The following is a 21,361-nucleotide window of genomic DNA, read 5'->3' on the forward strand; positions in this document are numbered from 1 at the left end:
ATACCGCGCATTTCTCTGCAGAATGGACAGCAGTGATGGCTACATTTATACTGCTACATGTCTATACACTAGGGGTGCACATCTTTCCCTTCTAAACAATATGACACATCTAGAAACAATTCTTTGTTCAGACACATTTGTTCAAATGTAGACAATTTTCCATGATAAATCATGAGCCAACAAGAGTGCTCTGAGAGCACAATATCCCCCGTTGGCAAATGCTGCTTTGGTACAAACGCTTGCTACATTCTGGTAACATTTCAAGGTATCTGATAGTTCATGTAAGAATGCAGGCACCAACTCATGAATCTGGCAGTGTCTTGGTTTGTTGATCAATGTCCATAATTCTGATAAAAATGAGCCCAATTCAAATGATATTAAAATATGGGTATTACCAACCTATTATAAGGAATTGCACCACATTTCCCAAAATTCCTACTAAAAATGTGAGAGGAGTTTATTTCAGAATGCTTATATCCTTTCAGGGAGGGAGGGATGGATAGACAGAGACAGGACAGGACAGACAGAGAGCCACGACATAATCCCCCTTTGGGCCTTTGGCCAGTGGGAGATAAAAATGGGATTGGTTTCATTCAAATACATATTTCATGAAAGACCAGGGAACAACTTCAGGCTTTTACTACTATGTTGAAGTTTGGTGGCACTGCCTTTGCTTGCCACAATCTTAAATTAATTTCAAAAATGTTTTTATAGTGTACTTTATTACCATGGAGATCTAAGAATCTAATTTTATTCCTGTCGTTTTCATGCCCTGTAATAATAACAGACATCTTTTTTAAATATAAAGCACAAACTCTTTAGCCCCTTTCACACAGGGCTTGCATACAGTTGCATTGTGATGCATATGGAGTACACTGTAAAATTGCGCAGCTTTGGCGTAGTCCCTGTGTAGACTGTTATCTTTGCGTGTGCTTGCGTTTCTCGTCTTGCTTTCAGTTGCTTACTGCCACGTATGTAGCCCTTGCCGCTATTTTTCCTGCTTCTTTTTCTGGCCACTTTTATTTTTGACATTTATGGAAATGTGCGCCGTTCTCAAAACGGTACATGAACAGCACTCTTGTTTCCAGATTGGGCAGAACTGTTTTTATGGCTGTTATAGCTTGGTGGCACACAAATGCTACCACCAACCAATAAACACAGACTTACAGTGCCTATAAACCATGTAATATTACACCTACTGACAATCCTGCCAAATCAATCACTTCTCCAACATTCAAACAACAAAACCAAGGCTCAAAAACGGACAGGACCAAATTAAATATCACCATGAAAATGCAAACCTAAATGCCATTAACCAGCAGGACCTTGTGTGTCCCATTTGTTCTTCAGGTGGAAATCAGGTTATTAAAAGCCAATAATGGCAAATTATAAAAATCTAATCAGTCAAGCCACTGACCTCAACCAGGGTCAATTAGATATATTACCAAATCTGTCAGTGAGACAATGACCCTAGCTATGAAGTAATGAAGACAAATGACTGAGGGTGGAGCTTCAATAAAACAAGGCATTGTTGTAAATGGGGAGAGGGGGTGAGTGCATGGCATTGTGGGGCACAAACATGCCAACAATATCTGTATTGAGCCCGGTGGATCGCAACACAACACATAACATATAGTGCTGAGAGAGTGTCAACAGCGAGACACAATGAGCACACACTGTAGAACCTTTGCACTTATGTGCTCGCTGTCAAAGGTGGACAATCCCGCAGCGACACGGTCAGTGCAGAGACACTTCATACACAACATCAGAAAACACACATTTCTGCTTTCATTCATTACGTACTATGCTGAGAAGACAGAAAGGGGAAGACACAGAGTTTGTCCTTATTAGATGGGACTTTCTGCAGAGTCCTCTGAACATGTTCGACACTCCAAACTACTTACAAGGAGAGGAAAAAGCCAAGAGTGATGTCATGGAGCAGCTGCACAGCGTTCTAAAATTAGGCCCCTGAATTCTGCATCCACTCAATGAGGGTTTGGTTGAACTGGTCACAGTCTGACGGCATAGATCTACTTCAAGTTGACTGGAATTACTGATGTGTTTTAGTTTCTTTAATCTTTATTAAAAGCACAATAAGATAACACATTTTCGTTGATATGAAGCAAAGATGTGTAGTGGGAACATCGAGGGTTTAAAACACATCTGGATTATCAAATGTATTTAGGAGGAACCAAGTGAGCTTTGATGTCTCACAGTTAGGCTAATGTTGATTCTTCGCTTCCCAGCATGAAGATAAAGTCAAACCTCACCCGGGCCAACTGGGATTTTTCTGTGTGGGGTTTTTATTTTTCTCCCACAGTGCAAACACAGCAGCAGGGGCTGAACCTGTGCTGTTAAGACAGGTCACTGTATGTGACAGCGTTAGCAGACACATCAAAAGGATGATCCCATTCTTACATTTATCACTGTTAAGGCAAAAATACTACTATAGCAGATGAGCTATTACATTTCCTACTGTAGTTCTAGTGTTCAATGACCCACATCTCCACCAATCACTACAATTCTGACACCCACTTGGGAGGGGGCAGAGGACTGAGACGGTTTGCAGCTGCATGTTAAGCATCAGCACCTCCAAGTCAGAAGTAGTCCGCCAGAAATCAGTGGATTTCTTCCTTTGACGTGGACGAAGCATTCATTTTTCCAATACAAATTCTTTCCACTCAGCACTATAGGGATATATAAGTAGCTGTTTAATCCAGACATTCATTTTCCATGATCAATGAGCAAAAAATAAATAAATAAAAATTGCCATTGCATGAAATAGATGTTCTTCAAGTTTTTACTACTGTGCTGCAGCACGCTGGCACTGCCTGGTCACAAAATGTGACCAGAGAGTAAAGTACAAATGGGCAAATTTATCAGTTATAGTGCCTCCCACTATCCAAAATGTTGGTTTTGTCTTTATCTCACACTGAACTTTGAACTTTTATGAGCGTTTGCAGACATGGAAGCAGCAGTGAAAAAAGACAAATTCAACTGATTTATAACATTAAAATAAAACCGTTGATCTGTTCATAGTACATTTAGATTCATTCAGGGACACAGATGTATTTATTACTTTTAAATCAGTTTTTGATTTGCATCAGTTAACTGCGACAGCACTTATAATTAGGAGAGTGCTCGCCTCGAGTTACAGCTAGCGTGCCGAGTACAGAACGCCGCTAGTCGAGGCGCTGGCTGCTGTGGACTGAACTGTGTTTCTTCTCAACATTTAATTACCATTTAATTTAGTGCTCCAATATTCAAAGAGAAAAATTTTAGTATTATTTCATTTGTATGTTAGCATCATTAGCGCTATTTAGTAGGTTGACCCAAATAACAAGTTAAGAACTACCGCCAAGTTCACAAAAAACAAAAACGAAACACACACACAAAAGCATTATTCAACCATCTACAGTAGTGTTCAGAATAATAGTAGTGCTATGTGACTAAAAAGATTAATCCAGGTTTTGAGTATATTTCTTATTGTTACATGGGAAACAAGGTACCAGTAGATTCAGTATATTCTCACAAATCCAACAAGACCAAGCATTCATGATATGCACACTCTTAAGGCTATGAAATTGGGCTATTAGTGAAAAAAGTAGAAAAGGGGGTGTTCACAATAATAGTAGTGTGGCATTCAGTCAGTGACTTCATCAATTTTGTGGAACAAACAGGTGTGAATCAGGTGTCCCCTATTTAAGGATGAAACCAGCACCTGTTGAACATGCTTTTCTCTTTGAAAGCCTGAGGAAAATGGGACGTTCCAGACATTGTTCAGAAGAACAGCGTAGTTTGATTAAAAAGTTGACTGGAGAGGGGAAAATTTATATGCAGGTGCAAAAAAATTATAGGCTGTTCATCTACAATGATCTTCAATGCTTTAAAATGGACAAAAAAAAAAAAAAAAAAAAGACGCGTGGAAGAAAACGGGAAACAACCATCAAAATGGATAGAAGAATAACCAGAATGGCAAAGGCTCACCCATTGATCAGCTCCAGGATGATCAAAGACAGTCTGGAGTTACCTGTAAGTGCTGTGACAGTTAGAAGATGCCTGTGTGAAGCAAATTTATTTGCAAGAATCCCCTGCAATTTCCCTCTGTTAAATAAAAGATATGTGCAGAAGAGGTTACAATTTGCCAAAGAACACATCAACTGGCCTAAAGAGAAATGGAGGAATATTTTGTGGACTGATGAGAGTAAAAGTGTTCTTTTTGGGTCCAAGGGCCGCAGACAGTTTGTGAGATGACCTCCAAACTCTGAATTCAAGCCACAGTTCACAGTGAAGAAAGTGAAGCATGGTGGTGCAAGCATCATGATATGGGCATGTTTCTCCTACTATGGTGTTGGGCCTATATATCGCATACCAGGTATCATGGATCAGTTTGGATATGTCAAAATACCTGAAGAGGTCATGTTGCCTTATGGGTTGCCTTGAAATGGGTGTTTCAACAAGACAATGACCCCAAACACACTAGTAAACGAGCAAAATCTTTGTTCCAAACCAACAAAATTAATGCCTCGCAGATGTGAAGAAATCATGAAAAGCTGTGGTTATACAACTAAATACTAGTTTAGTGATTCACAGGATTGCTAAAAAAGCAGTTTGAACATAACAGTTTTGAGTTTGTAGCGTCAACAGCAGATGCTACTATTATTGTGAACACCCCCTATTCTACTTTTTTTTTTTTTAGTAATAGCTCAATTTCAATGCTTGGTCTTGTTGGATTTGTGAGAATCTACTGAATCTACTGGAACATTGTTTCCCATGTAACAATAAGAAATATACTCAAAACCTAGATTAATCTTTTTAGTCACATAGCACTACTATTATTCTGAACACTACTGTAAGTTCAAGTCACCTAGCCTGTTAGTCATAGTGGTAATGTGGAGATAGATGGGTGTGTTGGAACTAAACTGTCCACACTTCACCTCTGGGTTGACCAAAAATTAGGCTAAGCCAGGCACTGCCATTATGGTGACATTTGGAGCCACCCCATTTTCAGGAAATCTATCAGTGACTACTTAAAATCTCAGTGTGCATGAAACTATAAGAGTGCATCCTCTCCGGTAAAATTACACCAACATAATTCAAATATACCAGATACATGTTCTAAATGTGTAGAAGAAAAGGCAACACTGGTTCATTGTATTTGGGAATGTAGGGAAATTAAGTCATTCTGGGTTGTAATAAAACAAATGGTGAAAGACATTAATGCAACTCAGCCACATGGGGTGTGCAGCCAGTACATTCTGAGTGCTGGTCCCAAGCCCGGATAAATGAGGAGGGTTGTGTCAGGAAGGGCATCCGGTGTAAAACAAGCCAACCCCACTATGCAGATTAAGAATTGAATTTCCATACCGGATCGGTCGCGGCCCGGGTTAACAACGTACGCCACCGGTGCTGTTGCCCAACAGGGTGCCGGTGGAAATTGGGCTACTGCTGGGCGAAGACGACGAAGAAGAGGAGAAGAACGTTTCCACAAACAGCGGGAGAAGAAGTAAACTAGAAGGGTGGAAATGAGAGTAGGGACTTTGAATGTTGGTAGTATGACTGGTAAAGGGTAGAGAGCTGGCTGATATGATGGAGAAGAGATAGGTAGACATATTTTGTGTGCAAGAGACCAAGTGGAAGGGAAGTAAGAGCAGGAGCATCGGCGGTGGGTACAAGTTGTTGTACCATGGTGAGGACAGGAAGAGAAATGGTGTTGGGGTCATTTTAAAGGAAGAGTATGTTAAAATTGTGTTGGAGGTTAAGCGAGTGTCTGACAGGGTGATGAGTGTGAAGTTGGAAATTGAAGGGGCAATGAGATAAAGGAGAAAGAAGATTTCTGGAGTGTGTTAGATGAGGTGGTGGAGAGTGTGCTCAAGCATGAAAGAGTGGTGATAGGAGCGGACTTCAATGGCCATGTTGGTGAAGAAAACAGAGGTGATGAGAAAGTAATGGGTAGATATGGTATCAAGGATAGGAATGGGGAAGGACAGATGGTAGTTGATTTTGCAAAAAAGGATGGAAATGGCTGTGGTGAATACCTACTTTAAGAAAAGGAAGGAGCACAGGGTAACATAAGAGTGGAGGAAGGTGCACACAGGTGGACTACATTCTTTATAGGAGGTGCAAGCTAAAAGAAATCAGAGACTGGAAGGTGGTGGCAGGAGAGTGTCGTTAGACAGCATAGGATGATTGTTTGTAGGATGAATTTAGAGGTAAAGAAGAAAGAAGAGAGTGAGAGCTCAACAAAGGATCAGATGGTGGAAGCTGAAGGAGGAAGACTGCGGTGAGGGAGACAGCTAGGACAGTACTGGGTATGACATCTGGACAGTGGAAGGAAGACAAGGAGACCTGGTGGTGGGATGAAGAGGTCCTGGAAAGCATAAGGAGAAATAGGTTGGTGAAAAAGTTTTGGGATAGTCGTAGAGATGAAGAAAGTAGACAATAGTACAAGGAGATGCGGTGTAAGGCGCAGTCGGAATGACAGACTCATTCAAGGTGGAGGTGGGATTACACCAAGGATCAGCTCTGAGTCCTTTCTTGTTTGCAGTGGTCATGGACAGCTTGACGGATGAGATCAGACAGGAGGCCCCATGGACTATGATGTTTGCAGATGACATTGTGATCGGTAGTGAGAGTAGAGAGCAAGTTGAGTCTAGTCTGGAGAGGTGGAGATATGCTTTGGAGGGAAGGGGAATGAAAGTCAGTAGATGCAAGACTGAGTACATGTGTGTGAATGGGAGGGAGCCCAGTGGAATAGTGCAGTTACAAGGAGTAGAAGTGGTGAAAGTAGATGAGTTTAAATATTTGGGTGAGACCAGCTATGTTGTATGGTTTAGAGACGGTGGCACTAACATAAAGACAGGAGGCAAAGCTGGAGGTGGCAGAGCTGAAGATACTGAGATTCTCTTCGGGAGTGACGAGAATGGACAAGATTAGGAATGAACATATCAGAGGAACAGCTCAGGTGGGACGGTTTGGAGACAAAGTCAGAGAGGCGCGATTGAGATGGTTTGGACATGTGCAGAGGAGGGACCCAGGGTATATAGGGAGAAGGATGCTGAGGATGGAGCCACCAGGCAGGAGGAGAAGAGGGAGGCCAAAGAGGAGGTTTATGGATGTGCTGAGGGAGGACATGCAGGTGGCTGGTGTGACAGAGGAAGATACAGGGTGAGATGGAAATGATTGATCTGCTGTGGCAACCCCTAATGGGAACAGCCGAAAGACAAAGAAGAAGTGAAAGACATTAATGCCAAAGACCTGCCATTGGAACCATCTTTTCTAATTTTAGGTATATATCCCAAAATACACAGGTTTAAAAAAATGGCCATCTCTTTATTGATATTTGCCTTTTACAAGCAAAAAAGCTAATTGCAGTACATTGGAAAAATGTACTGCAAAAGTGTTGGACAGTGGATCAAATAAACACTGGCTACACTTCCACTGGAAAAGATCACATACATACTGAAAGGGAAAAAGGACATGTTGAAAGTATATGGAGACCTTTCATACTCTTCACTGAGGGCATGGACTTAACAGAAGATCAAGAGGAAGATGACACATAAGAACAGTTTAGAGACAGTCCCTGTGAATTTGGATTGATTTTTTAATGGATATGATTTTTTTTAATACTGTGATTTTTGTGTCTGAGAGGATGTTCTCTTACGTTTGTTCATGTAACTTAAAAAAACTAAACTGACAAATAAATATATTGTTGGAAAAAACAGTGCATCCTAACGTTTCAGACAAAACCTGTTTTCTACAATCGAGTTCAGAACGCTCACTGTAGCGTAGACTCGGAGGGAAATGGTGGACTGTGTGACACGTTTTCTGCCTGGTTTGCTCTGAATGTCACCCCAATTATGATAATAATTACCACAGAAATATGACAGAAATGTCAAGGGACCTTGAAAAAGAGGTAACTAATAGACAAAATTATATCCTCAGTTGCACTGAAGGTGAACTCAGCCTGAACACAGACTAAAGAGAAAAAAATTTCAAGTCTTGTTTGCAAAAAGATTTCCAGCCACAAAAGATGTAAGCAAAGCTAAAAATAGAAGTCTTTAAGCAGTGACTACAACGGTAAGGTTAGTGTGGCTTTTGCCAGACTCTCTTCTGACCACAGATCATAACACACACACACCCACAACCTAACTTAGACAAACAAAGGAAAAAAAGAAGAAGAAGAAAGATGAGTCAAATCCACAAAGATCATCAGGTTGAGATGACAGTAGGCCACATGCTGCTTGAAACCACTTCTGGATCCAAATTCAAAATAAAATCCTTCATTTTCTAGGATATTTTCCATCTGCTCAGCACATTTCATCAACATCCTCTGACAACTTTCTGAGTTAAATGTTGCTATGTGCCAAACAGTCTTCTGGTTTTCAGTTCCAGAAGATACTCCTAATCACCTCCAAACTTAAGTCACTTGTTTGTTATTTGTAATATTATTTATCTGCTCACCAACTGTGATTGAAATCTCTATTACTTTTTGAGTTAGTCTGCTAACAGACAAATGCCAACGAAGACACTACCTCCTTGGGAAGAGTAACAATAATTCAACTACAACCCCTGGCAATAATTATGGAATCACCGGCCTCGGAGGATGTTCATTCAGTTGTTTAATTTTGTAGAAAAAAAGCAAATCACAGACATGACACAAAACTAAAGTAATTTCAAATGGCAACTTTCTGGCTTTAAGAAACACTATAAGAAATCAGGAAAAATAATTGTGACAGTCAGTACTTTTTTAGACCAAGCAGAGGGAAAAAATATGGACTCACTCAATTCTGAGGAATAAATTATGGAATCACCCTGTAAGTTTTCATCCCCAAAACTAACACCTGCATAAAATCATTCCAATGAGATTGATAAAGATGACTGCCTGAAGAGAACATGTAAATTTCCACAGTCATTGATGATATGGGGCTGCATGTCAGGTAAAGGCACTGGGGAGATGGCTGTCATTACATCATCAATAAATGCACAAGTTTATGTTGATATTTTGGACACTTTTCTTATCCCATCAATTGAAAGGATGTTTGGGGATGATGAAATCATTTTTCAAGATGATAATGCATCTTGCCATAGAACAAAAACTGTGAAAACATTCCTTGCAAAAAGACACAAGGTCAATGTCATGGCCTGCAAATAGTCCGGATCTTAATCCAATTGAAAATCTTTGGTGGAAGTTGAAGAAAATGGTCCATGACAAGGCTCCAACCTGCAAAGCTGATCTGGCAACAGCAATCAGAGAAAGTTGGAGCCAGATTGATGAAGAGTACTGTTTGTCACTCATTAAGTCCATGCCTCAGAGACTGCAAGCTGTTATAAAAGCCAGAGGTGGTGCAACAAAATACTAGTGATGTGTTGGAGCGTTCTTTTGTTTTTCATGATTCCATAATTTTTTCCTCAGAATTGAGTGATTACATATTTTTGCACCACAGACTAAAACAGTTAAATGTGGTCTATTAAACATTAGGTCTCTTTCTTCTAAGTCCCTGTTGGTAAATGATATAATAATTGATCAACATATTGATTTATTCTCCCTTACAGAAACTTGGTTACAGCAGGATGAATATGTTAGTTTAAATGAGTCAACACCCCCGAGTCACACTAACTGTCAGAATGCTCGTAGCACGGGCCGGGGCGGAGGATTAGCAGCAATCTTCCATTCCAGCTTATTAATTAATCAAAAACCTAGACAGAGCTTTAATTCATTTGAAAGCTTGTATCTTAGTCTTGTCCATCCAAATTGGAAGTCCCAAAAAACAGTTTTATTTGTTATTATCTATCGTCCACCTGGTCGTTACTGTGAGTTTCTCTGTGAATTTTCAGACCTTTTGTCTGACTTAGTGCTTAGCTCAGATAAGATAATTATAGTGGGCGATTTTAACATCCACACAGATGCTGAGAATGACAGCCTCAACACTGCATTTAATCTATTATTAGACTCTATTGGCTTTGCTCAAAAAGTAAATGAGTCCACCCACCACTTTAATCATATTTTAGATCTTGTTCTGACTTATGGTATGGAAATAGAAGACTTAACAGTATTCCCTGAAAACTCCCTTTTGTCTGATCATTTTTTAATAACATTTACATTTACCCTGATGGACTACCCTGCAGTGGGGAATAAGTTTCATTACGCTAGAAGTCTTTCAGAAAGCGCTGTAACTAGGTTTAAGGATATGATTCCTTCTTTATGTTCTCTAATGTCATATACCAACACAGAGCAGAGTAGCTACCTAAACTCTGTAAGGGAGTTAGAGTATCTTGTCAATAGTTTTACATCCTCATTGAAGACAACTTTGGATGCTGTAGCTCCTCTGAAAAAGAGAGCTTTAAATCAGAAGTGTCTGACTCCGTGGTATAACTCACAAACTCGTAGCTTAAAGCAGATAACCCGTAAGTTGGAGAGGAAATGGCGTCTCACTAATTTAGAAGATCTTCACTTAGCCTGGAAAAAGAGTTTGTTGCTCTATAAGAAAGCCCTTTGTGAAGCTAGGACATCTTTCTACTCATCACTAATTGAAGAAAATAAGAACAACCCCAGGTTTCTTTTCAGCACTGTAGCCAGGCTGACAAAGAGTCAGAGCTCTATTGAGCTGAGTATTCCATTAACTTTAACTAGTAATGACTTCATGACTTTCTTTGCTAACAAAATTTTGACTATTAGAGAAAAAATTACTCATAACCATCCCAAAGATGTATCGTTATCTTTGGCTGCTTTCAGTGATGCCGGTATTTGGTTAGACTCTTTCTCTCCGATTGTTCTGTCTGAGTTATTTTCATTAGTTACTTCATCCAAACCATCAACATGCTTATTAGACCCCATTCCTGCCAGACTGCTCAAGGAAGTCCTACCATTATTTAATGCTTCAATCTTAAATATGATCAATCTATCTTTGTTAGTTGGTTATGTACCACAGGCCTTTAAGGTGGCAGTAATTAAACCATTACTTAAAAAGCCATCACTTGACCCAGCTATCTTAGCTAATTATAGGCCAATCTCCAACCTTCCTTTTCTCTCAAAGATTCTTGAGAGGGTAGTTGTAAAACAGCTAACTGATCACCTGCAGAGGAATGGTCTATTTGAAGAGTTTCAGTCAGGTTTTAGAATTCATCATAGTACAGAAACAGCATTAGTGAAGGTTACAAATGATCTTCTTATGGCTTCAGACAGTGGACTTATCTCTGTGCTTGTTCTGTTGGACCTCAGTGCTGCTTTTGATACTGTTGACCATAAAATTTTATTACAGAGATTAGAGCATGTCATAGGTATTAAAGGCATTGCGCTGCGGTGGTTTGAATCATATTTGTCTAATAGATTACAGTTTGTTCATGTAAATGGGGAATCTTCTTCACAGACTAAAGTTAATTATGGAGTTCCACAAGGTTCTGTGCTAGGACCAATTTTATTCACTTTATACATGCTTCCCTTGGGCAGTATTATTAGACGGTATTGCTTAAATTTTCATTGTTACGCAGATGATACCCAGCTTTATCTATCCATGAAGCCAGAGGATACGCACCAATTAGCTAAACTGCAGGATTGTCTTACAGACATAAAGACATGGATGACCTCTAATTTCCTGCTTTTAAACTCAGATAAAACTGAAGTTATTGTACTTGGCCCCACAAATCTTAGAAGCATGGTGTCTAACCAGATCGTTACTCTGGATGGCATTTCCCTGATCTCTAGTAATACTGTGAGAAATCTTGGAGTTATTTTTGATCAGGATATGTCATTCAAAGCGCATATTAAACAAATATGTAGGACTGCCTTTTTGCATTTACGCAATATCTCTAAAATCAGAAAGGTCTTGTCTCAGAGTGATGCTGAAAAACTAATTCATGCATTTGTTTCCTCTAGGCTGGACTATTGTAATTCATTATTATCAGGTTGTCCTAAAAGTTCCCTAAAAAGCCTTCAGTTGGTTCAGAATGCTGCAGCTAGAGTACTGACGGGGACTAGCAGGAGAGAGCATATCTCACCCGTGTTGGCCTCCCTTCATTGGCTTCCTGTTAATGCTAGAATAGAATTTAAAATTCTTCTTCTTACTTATAAGGTTTTGAATAATCAGGTCCCATCTTATCTTAGGGACCTCATAGTACCATATTACCCCATTAGAGCGCTTCGCTCTCAGACTGCGGGCTTACTTGTAGTTCCTAGGGTTTGTAAGAGTAGAATGGGAGGCAGAGCCTTCAGCTTTCAGGCTCCTCTCCTGTGGAACCAGCTCCCAATTCAGATCAGGGAGACAGATACCCTCTCTACTTTTAAGATTAGGCTTAAAACTTTCCTTTTCGCTAAGGCTTATAGTTAGGGCTGGATCGGGTGACCCTGGACCATCCCTTGGTTATGTTGCTTTAGACGTAGACTGTGTTTCATAATTATTGTATGGCCTTGCCTTGCAATGTGGAGCGCCTTGGGGCAACTGTTTGTTGTGATTTGGCGCTATACAAGAAAAAAGTTGATTGAAGTTGATTGAGTTGATATTTTTGCCAGGGATTGTAGATGAGCACTCAGAGAGATGTACAGAGTAGTACAGTCATTGTCACAAGTTTTACATTCTATATCCTGTACTGATTTCCCCTCATCTCAGGTGTCTCAAGTACGTCTGTCCGGGTCAACAGCATGAACAGTACCTGACTTGAATGCCTGAGTGAAACGTGACTCATGTCACTTGTCTGTGCAACTGCACAACACAATGAAGATTCACACTTTTCTTTTTCATTAGAGATTAAAATCAGGTGTCACTGTGTTGATGCACACTTTCTCACACGTGTTGTGTTACTGCCATTCCACACACAAAGCACACAAATGATGCAATAAAAAGGTTAAACATTAGTGACGGTCACTAACTAGGACAAACACACACCAAGACAATCTGCTACACTGCACCAGGAGGTGATAGTACGTTGTGACTGTAACCTCCTTCTGGCCCCACCAGCACAAACAAACACATGGACACGCAGCAGGCGCATCAGCTTTCAGCAACAATTGTAGATGGACATCAAGTATCGTTTAATCAAATTATTCAACTGTTTATATGTCGTACTGCAAACGCTGCTGATCCAGTTATTGAATGTAGATCACCAAAGAAACAGCCAGAAGTTCAATGTCGGACAATCCTTTCTGCTTTAACAAAAAACAAAGAGCTGACAGAGTTAGCCTTCTGCTCTTTATTTCTGATTCGCTGGGAAGAGATTTACACTGTGCTGTCTTCACAATTTGACACATATTAATCTCTGTAGCATCTCGGCGCTGGTGTAGTTTTCCGGTTTTAACTCTCCCTCTGTCTATTATTCTCCTCTCCTCTCCCCCCAGGGTGTGTTTGATAGTCGGAGGTTATTATCTCTACCGCCTTCATCCTTCCATCTTCAAAGGGAGACGACTGTATCTATCAAGCTTTAGTGTGTTTAAGAGGGGCTTCGGGCCGCGCAGAGCTCTGCTCCCAGTCTGACTGAAAAGTGCTGCTGAACTGGGAGGACTGTACGGTATAAAAAATAAAAACTATACTCCTGGTTATCAGCTGTCTACTTTATAATGTACGCAGACCCATGTCACTGTCTGAACTAGAGGGGCAAAAATTAATCGACAAATTAAAACTGATTAAATTAACTGCCAGCTATTTTGTTAATTAATAGCTTTCAGTATTTGTTTTTATAAATTGTGCAAATTCTTCAATTTCCCCTTCTTACAAGAGAGTATTTTCTGGTTTATTTACGCATTTCTAACAGTAAACTCAATATCTGAGTTGTAGACAAAACAAGACATTTGAGGACGTCATCTTGAGCTTGCATGAACTGATCGATAAATTTCACCATTTTCAGACATTTTATGGACAAACTAATGGTTTAATCCAGAAAATAAACATATTAACTGATTCTAATCTACCAACTAATGATTACTTCCAGGCCTGTGAAATATGTTAGGATTTTTATTTTCTTTTGTGTGTGTGTGTCTCTCTCAGAATTAGGCAAAGCTGTGCACAGATTTTCTGCTTATTTTTCCTAAAAAGTAACTTGTTACCATGGTGGTGCATGAAAACAAGGTGTCTTATAATTTCAAATAAATCTGAAAGAGCACTCCTCGCTAGGTAATTAAGTGCCAGACACAGTTTACAATGTGGTATCCCTCATCTGATTGGTGCAGATGGACAAAACATAGACAAAAAAAAAGTTATTTCAGACCACATTTTCCTTGACTTTTGACCAAACTCCTTTAAAATATAATCACATCTAGAAATCTAACCAAGTAATATTCCCACCAAGTTTGAAGGAAATCTGTTCAGACACTTTTACATCATCTTGGCCACATACACACAGTGTAAACAACACCCTGCTATCGGCGGATTGATGATGCAAACATCCAGGAATCTGTAGTCACACTTATTATGCAGCATCTGATCTTCACCTGTGATATGATGCCATTTCTCCCGCATTTAATAATTCCACGGCGTATTTGCTTTTGTTTCAACCTACACACACAAACAGATTCTCAATCTTGTTTCTGCAGAACAACAATGATTTATTTGTTCAGTCTGGTCATCCAGAGTCAAAAGGAAAGTCACAGGATCATTCACATGCTTTGCATCTGGAACAAAAGCCAAAAAAAAAAAAACCCAAACAAAAAAAAAAAAACCCAAACAAAAAAAAAACACTCAGATGGAATTTTACACTTCTCCTTTTGGACTCGTACACCTTTGCATCATTTTGTGCCGAAAAATGCTGCTCATCTACTCCCAGCTTCTGTATGATGAAACTACTGAATCACTGCTAATTTTTTTTAAATTCAATATGTATTAGAGCCCTGGCCAAGACAGCTGTCACAGTTCAGAAAACTTGCATAAATTTGTAGAAATCATCATATACCAAAACAAAATATACATAAGCAATATACAATAGACCTGGAAATAATCAGACGGTGGGAAATACATTAGGCTCAGAAAGGAGGAAGCCACAAATTCCAATAGGATCTGCCTCCAGTCGCATTGCAATGTGTTTAAAATCTGTGAGTGAGGTCAGCTCTTCTGTCTGCAGGAGAGTCCAAGCAGCAAACTTAAAAAAGATTGTTTACCAAGTCTGGCACGAACCTTTCGGAACAGACAATCAAACAACGGAAACTGAGTGCAAGTCGTACCTGCTGGTTTTAAGTGAAATGTGCTATGCATGCACACAAAAAATAAATATAATAAATATTACTGTTCCCCTCCCCTCCCGGGGTACTGATGAGGCGTTTAGCAGGCTGACATCGTTAAATAGGTGGCTGGCGCAATTTTGTAGACAGCAAGGCTTTAGCTTTATTGATAACTGGTCTTCGTTCTGGGGCCGCCGTGGCTTGCTGATGCCGGACGGCCTCCACCCTAATGGGGAAGGCGCTGCCATCTTGTCTGCAAACATAGATAGAGCGCTACAGGGAGGGTAACATTAGGAATTTACAGAAGGCCACGGAGCAGGTGATTAGAGACGCTGCAAGGCTTATGACAAATGTGAATGTGGAATCCATTAGCTTAGTGGGGAAATTAGTGCAGAAAATCCACTATGGTGATAGTGCAGTTTATCTGCCAGGGAGGGAAATTCAACAAGTTGAGACTGTGGTCTGCTTCCACAGATGTGTCCATAAAAATCATAGAGGGATATGCTTTGCAAACTTAATACCCATTACTATACTGGATGATGTTGAAATTGAGGATGGCCCAGTGGTTGTTCCAGCAATAGCAAAGATTTTGTGTCTGCTACCTACAACGTGTGTGGAATGTCTCAAACCTAAACCTACTTCTAGGCATCTTATAATCTTATATATGCTACTCTGGAACCACCCCTAAATCTAAACAGTTCAACTGTCAACCCCACTGAGGTCCTTAGTCTGGGTCTCGTTAACGTAAGATCACTGTCCTCAAAATCTTTGTTGATTAAAGATCTAATTATTGATCATCACTTAGATATGATTGGGTTATGTGAAACCTGGCTTAAACCTACAGCTGTCCTCCCCATAAATGAGGCCTGCCCACCAGCATATACATTTAGTCATGTCCCTCGTGATGCGAATCAAGGTAGGGGTGTTGCTCTTACTTATAAATCTAGGTTTAGCTTATTAGCTGTTGGGGGTCACAAATATAACTCGATTGAGCATCTGATTCTCCGCTCTGCTCAGGATATTACGCATTGCCAAGGTCAGAAGAATAAAAATCAGCCGTATTACTTTGTCACTGTATATAAGCCCCCCGGCCCATATTCTGAATTCTTAGAGAAATTTGGTGCGTTCATCTCAAACTTGTCAACTAGTGCAGATAACATTCTGATCATTGGTACCTTTAACATTCATATAAATAAGCCTTCTGATCCCCTCTGCAAATCATTTATGGAAATTGTGGATGCATTAGGATTTCGGCAATACATTCGGGACTCGACGCACATTAGTGGAAATATCCTGGATCTGGTTCTCACACGTGGTATTGCTGTCACGAACAATGACATCATGCCTCTTACATCAGTGGTCTCTGATCGCTCACTTATTAAGTTTACAGTTTCGCTGCCGTGTTTAGTGGAACAACAACCTTATATATCACGATGGCGATGCATCAATGCCTCAACTTAGACTGCCTGATGTCTTAGATTCACATCTGGAATATACCCAATCAGTAGACAGACTAGTGGATAGTTTAAACTCAGTGCTCAAAACTACACTCGACATGATTGCACCACCTGTGTTAAAACCATGCTCCCCCAAATCACAGTCACCTTGGTTCAATGATTACCTGCATGACCTCAAGCATAAGGCAAGAGGTCTAAAACGGAAATGGCATTGTTCAAAATTAGAAGTATTCCACCTTGCATGGCATGATGCCATCTTAGACTACAAGCATGCGTTATTGGCTACAAAGTGGACCTATTACTCTGATTTGATCAACAAAACAAGCATAACTCAAAGTTCTTGTTTGACACGGTGGCAACACTTATTCATGGACAACCACCTGTAGTTCGCTATCCTTTTACAGCACAAGATTTCCTGGATTACTTTGAGAAGAAAATTGAAGACATTAGGTTAAACATATCCCAGCATGCCTTAATCCAGCCACTACACCCTGCTATTGAGGTGGGCGCCATTACTGAGGTATTACCCAGAGTTACAGAATTTGATAGTATCTCACTAGGCATGCTGACGAAACCCGTGACATCAACAAAAAGCGCAACCTGTTTATTTGATCCTATACCAACAAAACTGTTTAAGGACCTGTGGTCCACTCTTGGGCCGACTGTGCTGGAAATTATTAATCTTTCTTTAACTTCTGGATCTGTTCCTAAATGTTTCAAATCTGCAGTGATTAAACAATTACTTAAGAAACCTAATCTTAACCCTAGTGTATTGAAAAACTATCGGCTGATATCAAAAAAATTCTGGAAAAAGTGGTGTCAAGGCAGCTCATAGACTATCTTACTGAGAATAATCTCTTTGAGCCACTGCAGTCTGCTTTTAGACAATATCATTCCACAGAGATGGCTCTCACTAAAGTGGTGAATGATCTTCTGCTTACAATGGATTCAGACACCACTATGGTTCTGGTGCTGTTAGATCTCAGTGCTGCATTTGATACAGTGGATCATCAAATTCTACTTGGTACGCTGGAAAATCATTTTGGGATTACTGGGAGTGCCCTTGCATGGCTGACGCCATACTTGACCAGTTGTTCTTACTGTGTTTTGTACAGTAACACTACCTCTAACCTTAGTGACATGAAATTTAGGATTCCACAGGGGTCCATCTTAGGCCCCTGCTTTTCTCACTTTATTTAGCACCCCTTGGGCACATATTGTGGCATTTTGGGATTAAATCAAATCAATTTTATTTATATAGCGCCAAATCACAACAAACAGTCGCCCCAAGGCGCTTTATATTGTAAGGCAAAAGCCATACAATAATTACAGAAAAACCTCAACGGTCAAAACGACCCCCTGTGAGCAAGCACTTGGTGAAGTGAGAAGGAAAACTCCCTTTTAACAGGAAGAAACCTCCAGCAGAACCAGGCTCAGGGAGGGGCAGTCTTCTGCTGGGACTGGTTGGGGCTGAGGGGAGAGAATCAGGAAAAAGACATGCTGTGGAAGACAGCAGAGATCAATCACCAATGATTAAAAGCAGAGTGGTGCATAGAGAGCAAAAAGAGGTGAATAAAAAGAAACACTGGGTGCATCATGGGAAAACCCCCAGCAGTCTAAGTCTATAGCAGCATAACTAAGGGATGGTTCAGGGTCACCTGATCCAGCCCTAACTATAAGCTTTTTCAAAAAGGAAAGTTTTAAGCTTAATCTTAAAAGTAGAGAGGGTGTCTGTCTTTTCAGTATCACTGTGAGACAAGACCTTTCTAATTTTAGAGATATTGCGCAAATGCAAAAAAGCAGTCCTACATTACCTTTCACTGCTATGCTGATGATACTCAGTTATACATGCCGATAACTGCTGGTGATCTCGTTCACATAAAATCCTTAGAAGATTGCCTTGCATCAGTGAGAAGTTGGATATCTAGAAACTTCCTACTTTTAAACTCATAAGACTGAAATGATGGTTCTTGGTCCAGTGAGACATCAGCATCAATTTGACCAGTTAACGCTCAGCCTTGGCTCGTGTGTCATACATCACACTGAAAAAGTGAGGAACCCTGGGGTAATTTTTGTTCCTACAAAGTCCTTTGACCTCCACATTAGAATTATTATGAGGACTGCTTTCTTCCACCTGCGAAATATAGCGAAGATTCGTCCCATCCTGTCTATGGCTGATGCTGAGACCCTGATCCATGCCTTTATCTCTCCTAGATTGGACTACTGCAATATTCTATTTTCTGGTTTACCGCAGTCCAATTGGTTCAAAATGCTGCAGCAAGACTTTTGACACAAAGCACAAAGTACAACCACATTACACCCATTTTGGAATCCCTTCACTGGCTTCTTGTCCCAGTGAGATCAGATTTTAAGGTTCTGCTACTAACCTATAAAATTATTCATGGACTGGCACCTCCCTACCTAGCTGACCTAATTAAACCTTACGTACCGGCTCGGGCTTTACGTTCTCAGGGTGCAGGACTACTTTGTGTCCCTAGGGTGAATAAGAAGTCTGCAGGTCACAGAGCTTTCTCTTATCGTGCCCCTGTTCTGTGGAATGATCTCCCTGCGTCAATAAAACAGTCAGATTCTGTGGAGACTTTCAAGTCCAGACTTAAGACGCACTTATTTTCCCTTTTGTATGGCTAGCATACTGGTACAGTTTTGTTTTACGCTTTTTATTCTTTTAATTAATTTTATTAGGAAAAGGAGCGTACCGCGGCCTCACCTTTACCTAAAGTCTGGGTCTTTTAGTGAAGTTTAGGGCTAGTGGCCGGCGATCACCTTAGTATTTCTCTTTCTTGTTGTTTAATGCTAGCAAATTATACTATATTTCTTGTCTTTCTGATGCCTGATTCAGTTTTTTCTCTCTGTTTAAGGTGCAGCTCCATCCAGAGATGGGAGTTGTATTTGTGCTGGCGATCCTCCTGTCCTGTGCACCAACAGCATTTCCTGTATATTCGTTTTGTGAATTGTTCTGTAATTTATGTTTGTAGCATGGCCCAAGCAGAGGGTCACCCCTTTGAGTCTGCTCTGCTTGAGGTTTCTTCCTCAGAGGGAGTTTATCCTTACCACTGTTGCTTTGGTGGTTAGTAAGATTAGGCCTTACTTGTGTGACGCGCCTTGATGCAACTCTGTTGTGATTTGGTGCTATATAAATGAAAATAAATTGAAATTGAATTGACTAATATTATTATTAATGTACACAGACAGCGCTGCCATAACAGGTGTGGAGTGAATTGAAATACAACAATTTAACGTCTGAGTGCTGTCGCAGCTGCACATCTGTAATCTGGCTGCAAAGTGACATTTGTGCAGCTGACGCACATCTCATCTCAAACAGACGAGTGCTGCTGCACACCTGCAGGAACAGTGTGCAGCGGTAATTGCGAAAACAGAGCAGCACATCTGCCATCAAACACCCCAAATCAGGGTACAGTAAACATTCTGAGTAAAACACAGCAACAAAGGTCCAGCAGGTTACATCAGTTTCTTATTCCTGCAATAACAACCTGATGCCAATAAATGATTATATTGCAAAATGATAGGCGAAATGTCATTGCATTTGATCTTAGGCTCTGTCTGCGACCAATTCTCTGATTAAATCTGAAATAGCTCAGTAGCCAGAGGCTCAAAATGAACTGCTTCATTTCTGTCGATCGGCGCTCGGAGCGCGGCGCACTCTCAGCAGCTGTGGGCGGTCTTTAAACCGGCTGGAGCACTCCTTAATCTGTGTAATCCCCATAGAATTGTCCCTGAAAGCCATCTGAATTTTCCGAATGGTGTCCACCTGGAGGTCTCTCACAGTTTCTGGAAAAAATTGATGCAGCAAAGCTCCAAATTGTTCATACATTTATTCGCAATAAAAATCCGAAGAGAGAGGTGGACCACTGCTCACACAAAGCCTGCTCACAGGCGAATGACGCAACCGACAGGCGTGAAAAAACTCACGCATGCGCATGAAGGTTCAGCTTGGCTGATGCAATCACACGCGATTCAAATCCATATGGTTTTTGAAAAAAATAAAAAGGTCGGATACTTTTCTAACAGAGCTTGTACATTGATAAAAGCTATAATAATACTATTACTGAGTGATGAATTGGAGTGTCTTGGTTTGTCATTGTGCTGTATGAAGAATAAACTTCTCATATATTCAGACTGAGATTGGGAGGGGAACAACTCATGGAGCCATGAGGTCACTGGCATTGTTCACTCGTCGGAGGATGAAGGTCCAAATCTTTCAGGTCCTGGTGCTTCCTGTCTTACTGTATGATTGCAAGACTTGGATGCTAACCAGTGACCCAAGTTGATGACTGAATGTCTCTGGTACCAGGTATCTTCTGAGTCTCCTTGGGTTCCAATGGAAAGACTGTGTGTCAAATGAGTGGTTACTTATGGGAACTCAAATTAGGAGTATAATTGCAAGGTGAGGGAGCACAATCATGTGGCACACTTCTCTGTGCATGATCGAGCTGCGGGTGCCTCAGTGCTGAAGACGCCCAGTGGAGCAGAAGGTCAAGCAGATGTTCACATTGCAGCTGCAGCAGATTTATGGTTACTTTCAAGAGGTGGGGATGGACCAGATTTCTGCATGGGTGGTTTTTCCCCAGGACCCAGGACTGTTCCATGGTGTGATGGATGTGGTGACATCAAGTAGTAGTACTGCAGTAAACTGTTAATCACTAGTATTGGGTTCCTTGGTAGCAGCATCATGGAAACGTCCCATAAAATCATAAGTGTGGGACATGACACCTGAATTGGA

At 40.6% G+C, this 21,361-nt stretch overlaps 1 protein-coding gene across 2 annotated transcripts in view; it reads right to left on the reverse strand.

Annotated features, from left to right (window-relative positions):
- Positions 1-21,361, reverse strand: part of LOC117514664 (F-actin-uncapping protein LRRC16A-like) — a 203,485-nt gene that overhangs the window by 140,093 nt on the left and 42,031 nt on the right. The window lies entirely within an intron of this gene.

The sequence above is a fragment of the Thalassophryne amazonica genome, chromosome 7 (genome assembly GCF_902500255.1).
Source record: "Thalassophryne amazonica chromosome 7, fThaAma1.1, whole genome shotgun sequence".
In the NCBI taxonomy this organism is placed as follows: domain Eukaryota; kingdom Metazoa; phylum Chordata; class Actinopteri; order Batrachoidiformes; family Batrachoididae; genus Thalassophryne; species Thalassophryne amazonica.